The 16,490-nt window shown below is 49.7% G+C and overlaps 1 protein-coding gene across 21 annotated transcripts in view; it reads left to right on the top strand.

Moving 5' to 3' along the window:
- pnpla6 (patatin-like phospholipase domain containing 6) overlaps positions 1 to 16,490 on the top strand; it is a 194,259-nt gene that overhangs the window by 174,248 nt on the left and 3,521 nt on the right. The window contains exon 38 of one of the 21 annotated variants that reach the window (XR_015074306.1): positions 4,301 to 5,860. The exons of the other annotated variants lie outside the window; for them this stretch is intronic. The gene's annotated coding sequence lies outside the window, so the exon portion shown is untranslated. The remainder of the gene's footprint in view (positions 1 to 4,300; positions 5,861 to 16,490) is intronic. 21 annotated transcript variants of the gene reach the window in all.

Here is a 16,490-nt window from a genome sequence, read left to right as displayed (position 1 = left end):
TAAGAGATAAGCGTGTAAAATTAAGGCACATGGGCCTAGAAATTCGGTGGGCTGCGCCACCAGTTAGCGCCCAAAGAGGGCACTTAGTGGGTTTAGCGCCACTGGCCACGCCTCCCGCGAAATTTAGCGGGGCGCTAATGGCGGCGTTAGCCGTTAGCGCTGCGCCGCCACCGATGACGTCATCGGTGTGCGCAGCGCCCCGCTACCGCCCCGATCACGAAATTTGGTAGCACCCCCTGCTGTAATGCCGGTCGCAATTTGCGACCGGTTCAGGGGGGCCTACCTGCGGCAGTTGAGGTGCGGGGCGGCCATTTTTTTTGCTGGCCGCCTGCCAGCACCTCTTTGCGCAGCCGTCCCTGGCCTCCTGAGCCCCCCCCCCCCGCCCCCCTCCCCGCATTGTGCCGGCTGTCTCCCAAGAGCCCGGCACCACTTCTCGGTGCCGGGCTCTTTTGCCGGCACTTGCGATCTTAGATCGCACTGCAGCAGGCCCCTCCCCTTTAAGAAGGGGAGGAAGGCCTGCAGTACCGCAGTGCGCCGTGGCACATTGCGCAGTGAACTTCAGTTGTAGCGCCCCAAGACGGATGCGGGATGTCTCGAGTAGCGCCGCGCTTCCGTTTGGGGCGCTCAAACTGAATATCCGGCTGGCGCTCGCGACTCCTTCCAGGGCGGTATTTACGGCGCCCTGGCGAGACTTGCGCCCCAAACGGTGCGCCACCGAATTTCTAGGCCATGGGATTGGGGGCAAGGTATTGACTTGGATAGAGAACTGGTTGGCAGACAGAAAGCAAAGAGTTGGAATAAACGGGTCTTTTTCCGAGTGGCAGGCAGTGACTAGTGGGGTACTGCAGGGATCAGTCCTTGGACCCCAGCTATTCACAATATATATTAATGATCTGGACGAGGGAACTAGATGTAATATCTCCAAGTTTGCAGACGACACAAAGCTGGGTGGGCGTGTGTGCTGTGAGGAGGATGCCGAGAAACTCCAGTATGATTTGGACAGGTTGGTTGGGCAGAAGCATGGCAGATGCAATATAACGTGGATAAATGCGAGGTTATCCACTTTGGTGTCAAAAACAGGAAGGCAGATGATTATCTGAATGGCAATAGATTGGGAGAAGGGGAAGTGCAACGAGACCTGGGCGTCCTTGTGCACCAGCCACTGAAAGTAAGCATGTAGGTGCAGCAGGCGGTTAAGAAGGCAAATGGTATGTTGGCCTTCATAGCGAGAGGGTTTGAGTACAGGAACAAGGATGTCTTGCTGCAGTTGTACAGGGACTTGGTGAGACCACATTTTGAGTATTGTGTGCCTTATCTGAGGAAGGATGTTCTTGCCATGGAAGGAGTGCAGCAAAGATTCACCAGGCTGATACCTGGGATGGCAGGAATGACGTATGAGGAGAGATTGGGTCGATTGGGCTTGTACTCACTGGAGTTTAGAAGAATGAGAGGGGATCTCATCGAAACTTATAAAATTCTAACAGCACTAGACAGACTAGATGCTGGAAGGATGTTCCCGATGGCGGGGGAGTCCAGAACCAGGGGTCACAGTCTGAGGATAAGGGGTAAGCCATTTAGGACAGAGATGAGGAGGAATTTCTTCACCCAGAGAGTGGTGAACCTGTGGAATTCTCTGCCAAAGAAGGCAGTAGAGGCCAATTCATTAAATATATTCAAGAAGGAGTTAGATATATTTCTTAAGGCTAAAGGGATCAAGGGATATGGAGAGAAGGCAGGAACAGGGTACTGAATTTGGATGATCAGCCATGATCTCATTGAATGGCGGAGCAGGCTTGAGGGGCCGAATGGCCTACTCCTGCTCCTATCTTCTACGTAAGACCCAGCAACTTAACAAAGCTAGTGTGCAGTGTCCTGGTGCAAAGTAATGGACTGGTGTCAGTAACTTATAGCGGGATGGTTTCCGCCTGTGTGGTACACTAACTCTAACTGGTGGAAAGGATCCCAGCATGCAGCCTGTTTAAAGCAGTTTATAGGCTTTAAAAATTCATCCTCTAAACACACTGAGCCGTGGCGATCAGGGAGCTCCCAGGATCCAACCCTAGTCTGTACCGTGTTAACTGACCTCTGTGGGAGGGCCAGTTGGCGTTCTGCAGCTCCGTGTCCCTACATAGAAACATAGAAGATAGGAGCAGGGGTAGGCCATTCGGCCTCTCGAGCCATTTGATCTGGGTGAAGAAATTCCTCCTCATCTCAGTCCTAAATGGCTTACCCCTTATTCTTAGACTGTGACCCCTGGTTCTGGACTCCCTTGCCATCGGGAACATCCTTCCTGCATCTAGTCTGTCTAGTCCTGTTAGAATTTTGTAAGTTTCAATGAGATCCCCTCTCATTCTTCTAAACTCTAGCGAATACAAGCCCAATCAACCCAATCTCTCTTCATACGTCATTCCTGCCATCCCAGATATCATTCTGGTGAATCTTCGCTGCACTCCCTCCATGGCAAGAACATCCTTCCTCAGATAAGGCGACCAAAACTGCACACAATACTCAAGGTGTGGTCTCACCAAGGCCCAGTACAACTGCAGCAAGACATCCTTGCTCCTGTACTCTAATCCTCTCGCTATATTTGCCTTCTTAACCGCCTGCTGCACCTGCATGCTTACCTTCAGCGACTGGTGCACAAGGACACCCAGGTCTCGTTGCACTTTCCCTTTTCCCAATCTATTGTCATTCAGATAATTTGCCTTTCTGTTTTTGCCACCAAAATGGATAACCTCGCATTTATCCACATTATACTGCATCTGCCCAATCACCCAACCTGTCCAAATCATACTGGAGTTTCTCTGCATCCTCTTCACAGCACACATGCCCACCCAGCTTTGTGTCGTCTGCAAACTTGGAGATATTACATCTAGTTCCCTCGTCTAGATCATTAATATATATTGTGAATAACTGGGGTCCAAGGACCGATCCCTGCGGTACCCCACTAGTCACTGCCTGCCACTCGGAAAAAGACCCGTTTATTCCAACTCTTTGCTTCCTTTCTGCTAACCAGTTCTCTATCCAAGTCAATACCTTGCCCCCAATCCCATGTGCTTTAACTTTGCACGCTAATCTCTTATGCGGGACCTTATCGAAAGCCTTCTGAAAGTCCAAATACACCAAATCCAATGGTTCTCCCTTATCTATTCTACCAGTTACATCCTCAAAAAATTTCAGTAGATTAGTCAAGCACAATTTACCTTTTGTAAATCCATGTTGACTTTGTCCGATCCTGTCACTGTTTTCCAAGTGCTCTGCTATTACATCTTTTATAATGGACTCTAGCATTTTCCCCGTTTTCTCTCTCCCACCCTTTTTGAATAGTGGGGTTACATTAGCTACCCTCCAATCCATGGGAACTGTTCCAGAGTCTATAGAATTTTGGAAGATGACCAGCAATGCATCTACTATTTCTAGGGCCACTTCCTTAAGTACCCTAGGATGTAGTTTATCAGGCCCTGGGGATTTATCGGCCTTCAATCCCGTCAATTTCCCTAACACCATTTCCCTACAAATATTGATTTCATTCAGTCCTCCCTCTCATTAGACCCTATGTTCCCCAACATCTCTGGGAGGTTATTTGTGTCCTCCTTTGTGAAGACAGAACCAAAGTATGTATTTAATTGGTCAGCCATTTCTTTGTTCCCCATTATAAATTCCCCCGATTCTGACTGCAAAGGACCTGCGCTTGACATCACCCATCTTTTTCTCTTCACATATCTATAGAAGCTTTCACAGTCAGTTTTTATGTTCCTCACAAGCTTACTCTCATACTCTATTTTCCCCCTCTTAATTAATCCCTTTGTTCTCCTTTGCTGAATCCTAAACTGCTCCCAATCCTCAGGTTTGCTGCTTTTTCTGTCCAATTTATATGTCCTCTCCTTGGATCTTATGCTATCCCTAATTTCCCTTGTTAGCCACAGTTCAGTCATCTTTTTTGTTTTATTTTTATGCCAAACAGGGATGAACAAATTCTGTAGTTCATCCATGCGATCTTTAAATGTTTGCCATTGCCTATCCACCGTCAACCCTTTAAGTAACGTTCTCCAATCCATCCTAGCCAACGCGTGCCTCATACCATCGTAGTTTCCTTTATTTAAATTCAGGACCCTCCTCGCATTAAGACACAAAGCCTTCAGGCTTGTTTTTTTTTAACACTCTTAGACCTTTTAGAATTATTATATACTGTGGCCATGTTTGATTTACACCCTTGATTTCTCTGACTGCCACTTTTGCTTTTCTCCTTCCTGTCTTTTGCTTCTATCCTTGCTTCCCTTTCCTCTGTCTCCCTGCACAGGTTCCCAACCCCCTGCCATTTTAGTTTAAACCCTCCCCAACAGCACTAGCAAACACTCCCCCTAGGACATCGGTCCCGGTCCTGCCCAGGTGCAATCCGTCCAGTTTGTACTAGTCCGATCTCCCCCAGAACCGGTTCCAATGTCCCAGGAATTTGAATCCCTCCCCCTTGCACCATTCCTCTAGCCATGTATTCATCTGAAATATCCTTCTGTTTCTACTCTGACTAGCACGTGGCACTGGTAGCAATCGTGAGATTTCTACCTTTGAGGTCCTATTTTTAAATTTACCTCCTAACTCCCTATATTCAGCTTTTAGGACCTCATCCCGGTTTTTACCTATATGCACCACGACAACTGGCTGTTCACCCTCCCCCCTCCAGAATGCCCTGCAGCCGCTCCGAGACATCCTTGACCCTTGCACCAGAGAGGCAACATACCATCCTGGAGTCTCATTTGCAGCCGCAGAAACGCCTATCTATTCCCCTTACAATAGAATTCCCTATCACTATAGCTCTCCCGCTCTTTTTGCTCCCGTTCTGTGCATCAGAACCACCCATGGTGCCAGGAAGTTGGCTGCTGCTGCCTTCCCCCGATAAGCCATCGCCCTCAACAATATCCAAAGCGGTATATCTCTTTGAGAGGGGGATGGCCACAGGGGACCCCTCCACTACCTGCCTGCGCCTACTACTATGCCTGGTGGTCACCCATTCCCTTCCTGCCTGTGCAGCCTTTACCTGCGGTGTGACCAACTGATTAAACGTGATATCCACGACGTGCTCAGCATCGCGAATGCTCCAGTATGTATCCATTCGCAGCTCCAGCACCACAATGCGGTCTGCCAGTAGCTGCAGCTGGATACACTTCCCGCACACGGTCGTCAGGGACACAGGAGGTGTCCCAGATTTCCCACATAGTGCAGGAGGAGCATGCCATGGGGCTGAGCTGTGCTGCCATGACTTACCCTTTAATTAAATTAAATCAAAGCCACTAATTACACTACAATTAAATGATATACTCAAGGACCCTTGTTTACTAGCAATCCCCGCTACACAACAGAGACCTTAGAAACTATAACCACAAAAATTAAGACCTTCTAAACTTTATAAACTATTAACCTTAACTGTCAAACTTTAGAGTAGTATAAATACTCACCTGGCCATACTCACCCAATCAGCTGCTTCCTCTTGCCTGCGTCACTTTTTGAATTGTGGCGTGGCTCTGGAACGCCGCCGCCGGTCTGTGAGATTGACCGGCCTTTGAAAAAAAGCCCGCGAAAGTAAGTTTAAATACTCACTGTACTCTCCTGCTGCTCCCGACACCGGCCTCTTCCTACAGGGTGAAAAGTTAGGAAAAACAAAGGAAAAGCAATGGAGCTCCTCCTTCCACTCCTCACCTAACTCCGACTCGCCTAACTCGCAGCACTCTGTTGAAGTCACAGTCGGGAAAGCCACCAGGGCTGACACTCCTGCTCACTCGTGATCCCCAAACTGGATAATGAAGCAGGGCCGGGCTGGCCTACACCCTGACGTCCTACACGGGGTGAACAGTCTATCGCCACAGTAAGTAGCCTCATGCACGCAGACTGGCCACTGGCATACATTACTGGACACAAAAGGAGTAGGTCAAAACCAAGACTGAAAGACCAGAGGCAAAATAATGGGCAGATCCAAGATAGGAATGCACAGGAGAAAAGATGATTGAGAAAGTCAAGTGCAAAAAGACAAGAGTGCCATCACCGACATTGTGCCCCTGCAGAGCAGGAGTTGGGTTGTTGCTTGCTGTGCACTATTTGGCAGACACATTTGCCTATAAAAGGGTATTCTGGGCATCCGGAGAAAATAATGAGGTGCGGTGTATAAGACACACGCTCTTTCAGTGATTTTATCTTGTAGAATTGATGTTACACTGATATATCCTGAGATATCATGTTTATCAGTATTAGTTAGGGTCAGTTAACAGTTTCAATCAGTGTTTAGCTTGCTTCCCTCTGTTGCACAGACAAGCATCGAGACAGCACTGGTGCTGTGGCTGGTCTTTTTTAGAGCTTGCAAACGAGCAAAACAATTACTTCATCAGTGCCATTTGCAGATAAGTCTGTTATTGCTGATGTATCACTAATAACGAGCTTTCATCACCAGGCTAAGGGTGAAACCCCCCCCCCCCCCCCCCCTTCTGTACACAGCATACTGTGGATAGTTACATTTATATCAGAATGCCCCAGAGCGCAAAGCTCATGCTACCATCCAACCTGAGGAAGAAGCTAAGACATTAGGTGGGACATATTACCGAGAAATTCATTTGGTTCAGCTAAAAAGTATATAGAGGAATGAGTGTAAACTAATCGAACAATCCCAAGGAACAAAGCTAGGTGTCAGTTGTGAAGAGGCTTCAAGGGGATCTCGACAGGCTTAGTGAGTGGGTGAGAACATGGCAGATGGAATATAATGTGGATAAATGTGAAGTTATCCACTTTGGTAGAAAAAACAGAAAGGCAGGGTATTTCCTAAATGGTGAAAGATTGGGGAAAGCAGATGCTCAAAGGGACCTGGGTGTCCTTGTACATGTCACTGAAAGTGAATGTGTAGGTTCAGCAAGCCATTAGGAAGGCAAATGGTATGCTGACCTTCATTACAAGAGGATTTGAGTACAGGAGTAAAGAAGTCTTGCTCCAATTATATAGGTACGATAGCAAAATACTGCGGATGTTGGAAATCTGAAATAACAGAAAATGCTGGAAAAACTCAGCAGGCCAGGCAACATCCGTGGAGAGAAATGTCTCTTCACTTCTCTTTTGTTCTCTCCTAGCCTGGCCTTCAGTCTTGACAAAGGGTTTGACCCGAAACGTTGACTCTATTTTCTCTCCACGGATGTTGCCTGGCCTGCTGATTTTTCCAGCATTTTCTGTTGTTATTTCCAATTATATAGGGCATTGGTGAGACCACACCTGGAGTTCTGTGTACAATTTTGGTGGTCTTACCTAGGGAAGGATATACTTGCCATAGAGGGAAGGTTCACGAGATTGATTCCTGGGATGGCGGGACTGTCATATGAGAAGAGATTGAGTAAACTAGGCCTGTATTCTCTTGAATTCAGAAGAATGAGAGGGGATCTCATTGAAGCATACAAAATTATTACAGGGCTTGATAGGGTGGATGCTGGGAGAATGTTTCCCTTGGCTGGGGAGTCTAGAACCAGGAGCCACAGCCTCAGGATAAATACATTCAGGACTGAGATGAGAAGAAATTTCTTCACACAGAGGGTGGTGAATCTTTGGAATTCTCTACCCCAGAGGGCTGCGGAGGCTCAGTCATATTTAAAGCAGAAGTCGATAGATTTCTGACTAGTAAGGACATCAAGGGATATGGCGATAGGGCCGGTGAATGGAGCTGAGGCAGAAGACCAGCCACGATCTCATTGAATGGCGGAGCAGGCTCGAAGGGCCAAATGGCCGACTCCTGCTCCTATTCCTTATGTTAACACGGACTGAGGATCATCGCCACAAAGCAAAGGGGGAAGTTAGAAGAACTGTTTTCACGCTAAGGACTGTTAGAACAGGAAATACGTTACCACAAGGGTCTCCTGAGGCAGAGACCGTAACATCATTTTAAAGGGAATTGGATCAGTATTTGAAAAGTAGGAAACTAAAAGGATACGGGGAAGGGGCGGGGCAATGGGGTTAGAGTAGACAGCTCCAGTTGAAGAGCTAGCACAGAGGAGATGGGCCGAATGGTTTCCATCTGTGCTGTCATTTCTAGGATTAACTGAATGAGAGTGGAAATTAAAATGGGGCGAAGAAAGCAGAACAACTTCTACAAAGTCAATAGGGGCGCGGGAGGGAAAATGTTAACTGGGAAATGTGCGAGAGCCTGGAGGTGAATATAGTACAAGATATCAAGTACAATTCGTTCAGCATTCTGGCAGTAAATGATAGGTTAGGAAGGCAGTTAGAATGGTAAATGTTAAAATAGGAGTAACTGAAGGTGGCGGGGAAGCGGTAGAATTTGTTAATGATTTTCCTTTTAGTATTGAGATGCTCTCCAGTTATTTAGTGCAGCGAATATCCCCGAGGATTTTGAATGGGTGAGGAGGAGAAACTTGTATCTCGAGGTGCAGTTGGAGATTTGGGGTCAGGCTACAGTCAGGAAGGGTTCATGGGGCACTGGAAACAGTCTGTATTTTAAACGGGGAACAGATCGAACCCAGGCAACGACCAGACGTTAACCCAACAGCAGTAACGGGTGAAATACTGGCAACCGTTCAGAAAACTAGCCTTGACGAGGACCTGAATAGCAAAAGCTCAAGAGACACCCTGCATGGACTTGGAAAGATTCCAGGAGGTGCTGACTCCACAAGTAGAGCGTGTTAGTGAGGGAGGGAGGTGGGTCAGGTTTCAGTAGGGGAACATTTAGGGAACAGTGATTATAGTATCATAAGGTTTAGGTTAGCTATGGAAAAGGACAAAGAGCAATCTAGAGTCAAAATACTTAATTGGAGGAGGGCCAATTTCATTGGGTTGAAAATGGATCTGGCCCGGGTAAATTAAAGGTTGGCAGGCAAAACTGTAATCGAACAATGGGCTGCCTTTAAAGTGGAGATGGTTCGGGTACAGTCGAGGCACATTCCCGTGAGGGGAAAAGGTAGGGCAACTAAAGTCAGGGCTCCCTGGATGATGAAAAAGATAGAGTAAGATAAAGCAGAAAAAAGGGATGTATGACAGATGTCAGGTTGAGAATACAGGTGAGAACCAGGCTGAATACAGAAAGTTCAGAGAGGAAGTGAGAAAGGAAATAAGAGGGAGAATGAGAATAGACTGGCAGCTAACATAAAAGGGAATCCAAAAGTCTTCTATAGGCATATAAATAGTAAACGGGTATTAACAGCAGGGGTGGGGCCAATTAGGGACCAAAAAGGAGACCTACGCATGGAGGCAGAGGGTATGGCTGAGATACTAAATGAGTACTTTGCATTTGTCTTCACCAAGGAAGAGGATGCTGCCAAAGTCATAGTGAAAGAGGAGGAAGTTGAGATATTGGATGGGATAAAAATTGATAGGAGAGGTATTAGAGAGGCTGGCTGTACTTAAGGTAGATAAGTCACCAGGAGCAGTAAATGCATCCTAGGATGCTGAGGGAAGTAAAGGTGGAAATTGCAGAGGTACTGGCCATAATCTTCAATCCTCCTTAGATACGGGGCTGGTGCCAGGGGATTGGAAAATTGCAAATGTTACACCCTTGTTCAAAAAAGGGTGTAAAGATAAACCCAGCAACTACAGGCCAGTCAGTTTAACCTCAGTAGTGAGGAAGCTTTTAGAAACAATAATCCGGGACACAATTAACAGTCACTTGGACAAGTGTGGATTAATTAAGGGAAGCCAGCACGGATTTGTTAACGGCAAATCGTGTTTAACAAACTTGATTGGATTTTTTGATGAGGTAACAGAGGGTTGATGAGGGTACATGGACTTCCAAAAGGCGTTTGATAAAGTGCCACATAATAGGCTTGCCAGCAAAGTTGAAGCCCATAGAATAAAAGGGACAGTGGCAGCATGGATACGGAATTGGCTAAGTGACAGGAAACAGAGAGTAGTGGTGAACGGTTGTTTTTCGGACTGGAGGAAGGTATACAGTGGTGTTCCCCAGGGGTCAGTACTAGGACCACTGCTTTTCTTGATATGTATTAATGACTTGGACTTGGGTGTACAGGGCACAATTTCAAAATTTGTGGATGACACAAAACTTGGAAGTATAGTGAACAGTGAGGAGGATAGTGATAGACTTCAAGAGGACATAGACAGGCTGGTGAAATGGGCGGACATATGGCAGATGAAATTTAACGCAGAAAAGTGCAGTGTGATACATTTTGGTAGGAAGAACGAGCAGAGGCAATATAAACTAAAGGGTACAATCCTGGGGGTGGTGCACGAACAGAGAGACCTGGGGATATATGTGCACAAATCATTGAAGGTGGCAGGGCAGGTTGAGAAAGCAGTTATAAAAGCTGGGCTTCATAAATAGAGGCATAGAGTACAAAAGCAAGGAAGTTATGATGAACCTTTATAAAACACTGGTTCGGCCTCAACTGGAATATTGTGTCCAATTGTGGGCACCGCACTTGGGAAGGATGTGATGGCCTTGGAGAGGGTGCAGAAAAGATTTACAAGAATGGTTCCAGGGATGAGGAACTTCAGTTACGTGGATAGACTGGAGAAGCTGGGGTTGTTCTCCTTGGAGTAGAGAATGTTGAGAGGAGATTTGATAGAGCTGTTCAAAATCATGAGGGGTCTGAACAGAATAGATCGAGAAACTGTTCCCATTGGTGGAAGGGTCAAGAACCAGAGGACACAGATTCAAACTGATTGGCAGAAGATCCAAAGGCAACATGAGGAAAAACTTTTACGCAGCGAGTGGTTAGGATCTGGAATGCACTGCCTGAAAGGGTGGTGGAGGCAGATTCAATCGTGGCTTTCAAAAGGGAATTGGATAAATGCCTGAAGGGAAAATAATTGCAGGGCTACGGGTAAAGGGCGGGACAGTGGGACGAGCTGAAGTGCTTTGCAGAGAGCTGGCATGGGCTCGATGGGCCGAATGGCCTCCTCCTGTGCTGTAACCATTCTATGATTGTAGGTGGGTGCTCACCATCAGTGTAGGAAGGGGAGTCCACAGGCAGTGCAGGGATCGCCCGAGAGTTCTCAGTTGGCAGACAGGCGGACAGTGGCAGCAACCCGGGATGGCATCCATTGGCAGTGTCGGAGCCTCCGTGGTCCGAATGTGCAGAAAGGCAGTCGTGATGGGGGATTCTATGGGGGGATTAGACAGAGACTGCTATAGCTGCAACCGGTGTTCCCCGTCAGTTTTATTTTGGGCCACGTGGCCCCTTCAAAATTCCGCGCATGCGCAGTTATTTCAACTTAAAAGCTGGCTCACCGGCTGTACACTGCGGAATGAAGTGTGCAGCGAGAGTTCTAAATGGTGTGCTGCCCCCCAGGTGCCAGAGTGTAAGATGCAACAGAGCGAGTGGAAATGGCTTTGGAGAGTGAGGGGAGCAGCCAGAAATCATAGTTCATGTTAAAAACATCGGAATCAAGGTTCAGGAACTAGAAGATAGATTAAAGAGCAGGGAATACTCTGCTACACGGTGCTGTATGCTGGTCAGTGTTGGAACAGTAAGATGATGGTGGTAAATGCCTGGCTAGTGATAATGTGAAAGAAAAGGAAGCATAGTACATAAAATATAAAGCCTAGAAATTCGGTGGGCTGCGCCACCAGTTAGCGCCCAAAGAGGGCACTTAGTGGGTTTAGCGCCACTGGCCACGCCTCCCGCGAAATTTAGCAGGGCGCTAATGGCGGCATTAGCCGTTAGCGCTGCGCCACCACCGATGATGTCATCGGTGTGCGCACCACCCCGCTACCGCCCCGATTGCGAAATTTGGTAGCGCCCCCTGATGTAACGGCGGTCGCAATTTGCGACCGGTTCAGGGGGGCCTACCTGCGGCAGTAGAGGCGCTGAGGTGCGGGGTGGCCAATTTTTTTGCTGGCCGCCTGCCAGCACCTCTTCGCGCAGCCGTCCCCGGCCTGCTGAGCCCCCCCCCCCCGGGCTCTTTTGCCAGCACTCACGATCTTAGATCACGCTGCAGCAGGCCCCTCCCCTTTAAGAAGGGGAGGAAGGCACGCTGCGGCACGTTGCGCTGCGAACTTCAGTTGCAGCGCCCCAAGACGGATGCGTGGCGCCTCGAGTAGCGCCGCGCTTCCGTTCGGGGCGCTCAAACTGAATATCCGGCTGGCACTCGCAACTCCTTCCGGGGCGGTATTTCCGGTGCCCTGGCGAGACTTGCGCCCCAAATGGGGCGCTACCGAATTTCTAGACCTGGAAGTGTTATGGAGAAAGACTGGCAGGAGCATTAAAGGAAATAAAGGATTTTATGAACAGAGGAGGCGGAGCTGATTCGAGACAAAGACTGAGATCTTATGCAGGATTGGCGGAGATGCGAAATGGCTCCGTTTTCAGTAGTGGGAATAAAAGGACAGTGGAGGAGGAGCAGTTGGATGGGATTGTAGATAGAATGGGGCTGAGTGGTCAGATTGAGGCAGGGTGGGCTAAAGGGCTCCTGGGCTGTAAAATTCTGTTGATTCCCAGAAGGGGCCGATCCTGTTTGATGATCCCCTCGGGTGCTACATAAAGTGGTAGTCCCTGTGATCTAAAATCCTCGAATGTTCTGGTACAGCAGCAACAGGCCATTCGGCCTATCGAGGCTGCAGGTGTGTTTTCTCCACAGTGAGCCATTCCCCATATCATTCAATTCCCCCCTTAAGCAACTGACTGATTTAAACGGACTCTGCTTCAACAACGGTTTATGACAGAGAATTACACCTTCTAACCACTCTCTGTGTAAAGAATCGTTTCCTAACATCCTTATTCTTTTTGTAATTATCTTCAATTTGTGCCCATTCATTACCCAGTGGAAACAATCTTTCATTATTTACCTCATCCATAAGCCTTTGTAATCGTGGACTCACTCCGTCACATTAGCCTTCAACCCTCTCTGTTAGTCGCACTCTCGTCAGAGTCAGAAGGTCGTGGGTTTGAGTCCCACTCCAGAGCCTTGAGCACATAAAGCTAGGCTGACACCCCAGTGCAGTGCTGAGGGAGTGCTGCACTGTCGGAGGAGCCCTCTTTCGGATGAGATGTTAAACCGAGACCCCGTCTGCCCTCAGGCAGTCGTAAAAGATTCCACGGCAGTATTTCGAAGATGATCAGTGGCGTTCTCCCCGGTGGCCTGGCCAATATTTATCCCTCAAGAATCATCACTGAAACAGATTATCTGGCCATTATTATATTGCTGCTTGTGGGAGCTTGCTGTGCGCAAATTGGCTACCGCGTTTCCCACATTACAACGGTGACTACACTTCAAAAAGTACTTCATTGGCTGTAAAGCGCTTTGGGACATCCTGAGGTTGTGGAAGGTGCTATAGAAATGCAAGACTTCTGTTTTCATTATAGGTTCCAATGAAAAAGCCATATTCTCTGTCATCTCTTCACAGCTGTAATCCCCACATCCCAGTGAACCTTTCCCTTCGTATAATGGGAGCCACAAACTGTACAACACTCCAACTCTGGCCTAACCAAGCCGTGTGCAGGTTCAGTGATTCCTCCCTGCTTTTTAAATCTGAGCCTCCATATACAAAACCAAGGGCCTCATTTATTTGTGCTACCACCCAGAGTAAAGTGGGAAATGAGATTTAGTACTGGCAAATGCAATGTCGGCTAAAAAATTCAGTGACACAGGTGTGCCAAAATAGGAACTTTTATCTTCAGTCGCATATAGCTTTAAATACCAGGTAGTCTGCATTAGAATGGCACCAGCCAGTAATGACACTAGGATGTCTGAATATTCCCCGGTTGTAGGACCTGGAGGCAGGGGGCTTTCCAGACCCTTGGAGAGGGGGGGCAGGGGGTTTCCAGAACCTGGGAGAGGGGGGCAGGGAGGTTTCCAGAACCTGGGAATGGGGGGCAGGGGGGTTTCCAGAACCTGGGAGTGGGGGGCAGGGGGGTTTCCAGAACCTGGGAGTGGGGGGCAGGGGTTTTCCGGGGAGGGGGGTTTCTGGGGGCAGGGGGTTTCTGGGAGTGGGGGGGTTTCTGGGAGTGGGGGGGTTTCTGGGGAGAGGGGGGTTTCGGGGGGGGCGGCGTTTCTGGGGGCGGGGGGATTTTGGGGGGGCGGTTTCTGCGACCTGGGAGCGTGGATGGAGGAGGAGTTTTTTGATTTGTTCTCGGGATGTTGTCGTCGCTGACTAGGCCGCATTTATCGCCCATCTCCAGTTGGTGGTGGTGGGCTGCCTTCTTGCACCACTGCAGACCTGTGCTAAAGGTCCTCTCTCAGTGGTGTTGGGTAGTGAATTCCAGCGGGTCGATCACTGGCAATGAAGGCACAGCAACATTTGTCCATGTCAGGATAGTGTGTGATTTGGAGGTGATGGAGTTCTCAAGACATTTCTGCTCTGTTCCTTCTCGCTGTTGAAGGTCACAGAGGTGGGCGGTGCTGGTGAAGTGACCTTGGTGCATTGCCGCAGTGCATCCTGTAGATCGTACACACTGGAGCCGCAGTGCGGGCGAGGGGGTGGCTTTGGAACCAGTGGCAAAGAAAAAGAAACGGTGCCAGACACGCAAACTGCTCAATCCGAGATGGAGCCAGGTTTATTGAGGGTTGCTGCAGCTGCACCCATCCAGGCAAGGGATGAGTCCTCCATCACACCCCTGACTTGGTCCTTGTAGATGATAAGGAGACTTTGAGGGATCAGGAGGTGAGCCATTTGTCAGAGTACCCAGCCTCTGTACTGCTCCTGTAGCCACAGTGTTGATATATATGGCACGTCCAGTTGACCCCTAAGATGTTGATGGTGAAGAGCTCGGTGATAGCGGTGCCATTGAAGGTCAGACGGAGGTGGCTGGGATTTCTTTTGCTTCAGGTGGTCACTAAAGTAGCGTGAATGTTACCTGCCACTCGTCGGCCAAAGTCTGAATGTTAACCAGGTCCTGCTGGAAACAACAACAGCTTGCATTTAAACATAGCGCCTTTAACATAGTAAAGGCTAGCAAGAGCTTCTTCATTATCGGAGGGTTGTGAATGGAGCTGAACAGTGCAGTTGTTTGGGGGAGGGGGGACGTGTCAGGGCCGAATGGGGAGAGGGGTGTTTAGGTCCAAGAACTTTAATGGGAGGATAGAGTCTGGAATTACTGGGGGAAGATGGGATAAAGGAGTGTTGGGGGAGTGGGAACATGGGATGTGGGAGGTGGGACAGTGGAAACATGGGGTGTGGGAGGTGGGGGAGTGGAAACGTGGGAGTGTGGGACAGTGGGAACATGGGATGTGGGAGTGTGGGACAGTGGGAACATGGGATGTGGGAGGTGGGGGAGTGGGAACATGGGATGTGGGAGGTGGGACAGTGGAAACATGGGGTGTGGGAGGTGGGGGAGTGGAAACGTGGGAGTGTGGGACAGTGGGAACATGGGATGTGGGAGGTGGGGGAGTGGAAACATGGGATGTGGGAGGTGGGGGAGGTGGGACAGTGGGAACATGGGATGTGGGAGGTGGGACAGTGGGAACATGGGGTGTGGGACAGTGGGAACATGGGGTGTGGGACAGTGGGAACATGGGGTGTGGGACAGTGGGAACATGGGGTGTGGGACAGTGGGAACATGGGGTGTGGGACAGTGGGAACATGGGATGTGGGAGGTTTGGGGGGTGGGACAGTGGGAACATGGGATGTGGGAGTGTGGGAACATGGGATGTGGGAGGTGGGGGAGTGGAAACATGGGAGTGTGGGACAGTGGGAACATGGGATGTGGGAGGTGGGACAGTGGGAACATGGGATGTGGGAGGTGGGACAGTGGGAACATGGGGTGTGGGACAGTGGGAACATGGGGTGTGGGACAGTGGGAACATGGGATGTGGGAGGTTTGGGGGGTGGGACAGTGGGAACATGGGATGTGGGAGTGTGGGAACATGGGATGTGGGAGGTGGGGGAGTGGAAACATGGGAGTGTGGGACAGTGGGAACATGGGATGTGGGAGGTGTGGGAGGTGGGACAGTGGGAACATGGGATGTGGGAGGTGGGACAGTGGGAACATGGGGTGTGGGACAGTGGGAACATGGGGTGTGGGACAGTGGGAACATGGGGTGTGGGACAGTGGGAACATGGGATGTGGGACAGTGGGAACATGGAATGTGGGAGGTTTGGGGGGTGGGACAGTGGGAACATGGGATGTGGGTGTGTGGGACAGTGGGAACATGGGGTGTGGGACAGTGGGAACATGGAGTGTGGGACAGTGGGAACATGGGAGGTGGGAACATGGGATGTGGGAGTGTTGGAGGTGGGACAGTGGGAACATGGGATGGGTGGGACAGTGGGAACCTGGCGGGTGGGACAGTGGGGATGTGGGGTGGGGGAGGTTCGGGCGGGTGGGACAGTGGGGATGGGGGAGGTTCGGGCGGGTGGGACAGTGGGGATGAGGGAGGTTTGGGCGGGTGGGACAGTGGGGATGTGGGATGGGGGAGGTTTGGGCGGGTGGGACAGTGGGGATGGGGGATGGGGGAGGTTCGGGCGGGTGGGACAGTGGGGATGTGGGATGGGGGAGGTTCGGGCGGGTGGGACAGTGGGGATGGGGGATAGGGGAGGTGCGGGTGGGACAGTGGGG

Source organism: Somniosus microcephalus, chromosome 31, assembly GCF_052327205.1.
Source record: "Somniosus microcephalus isolate GS21.2 chromosome 31, FLI_Smic_1.0, whole genome shotgun sequence".
NCBI classification, from domain to species: Eukaryota; Metazoa; Chordata; class Chondrichthyes; order Squaliformes; family Somniosidae; genus Somniosus; species Somniosus microcephalus.
This window is presented reverse-complemented; position numbering and strand designations above follow the sequence as displayed.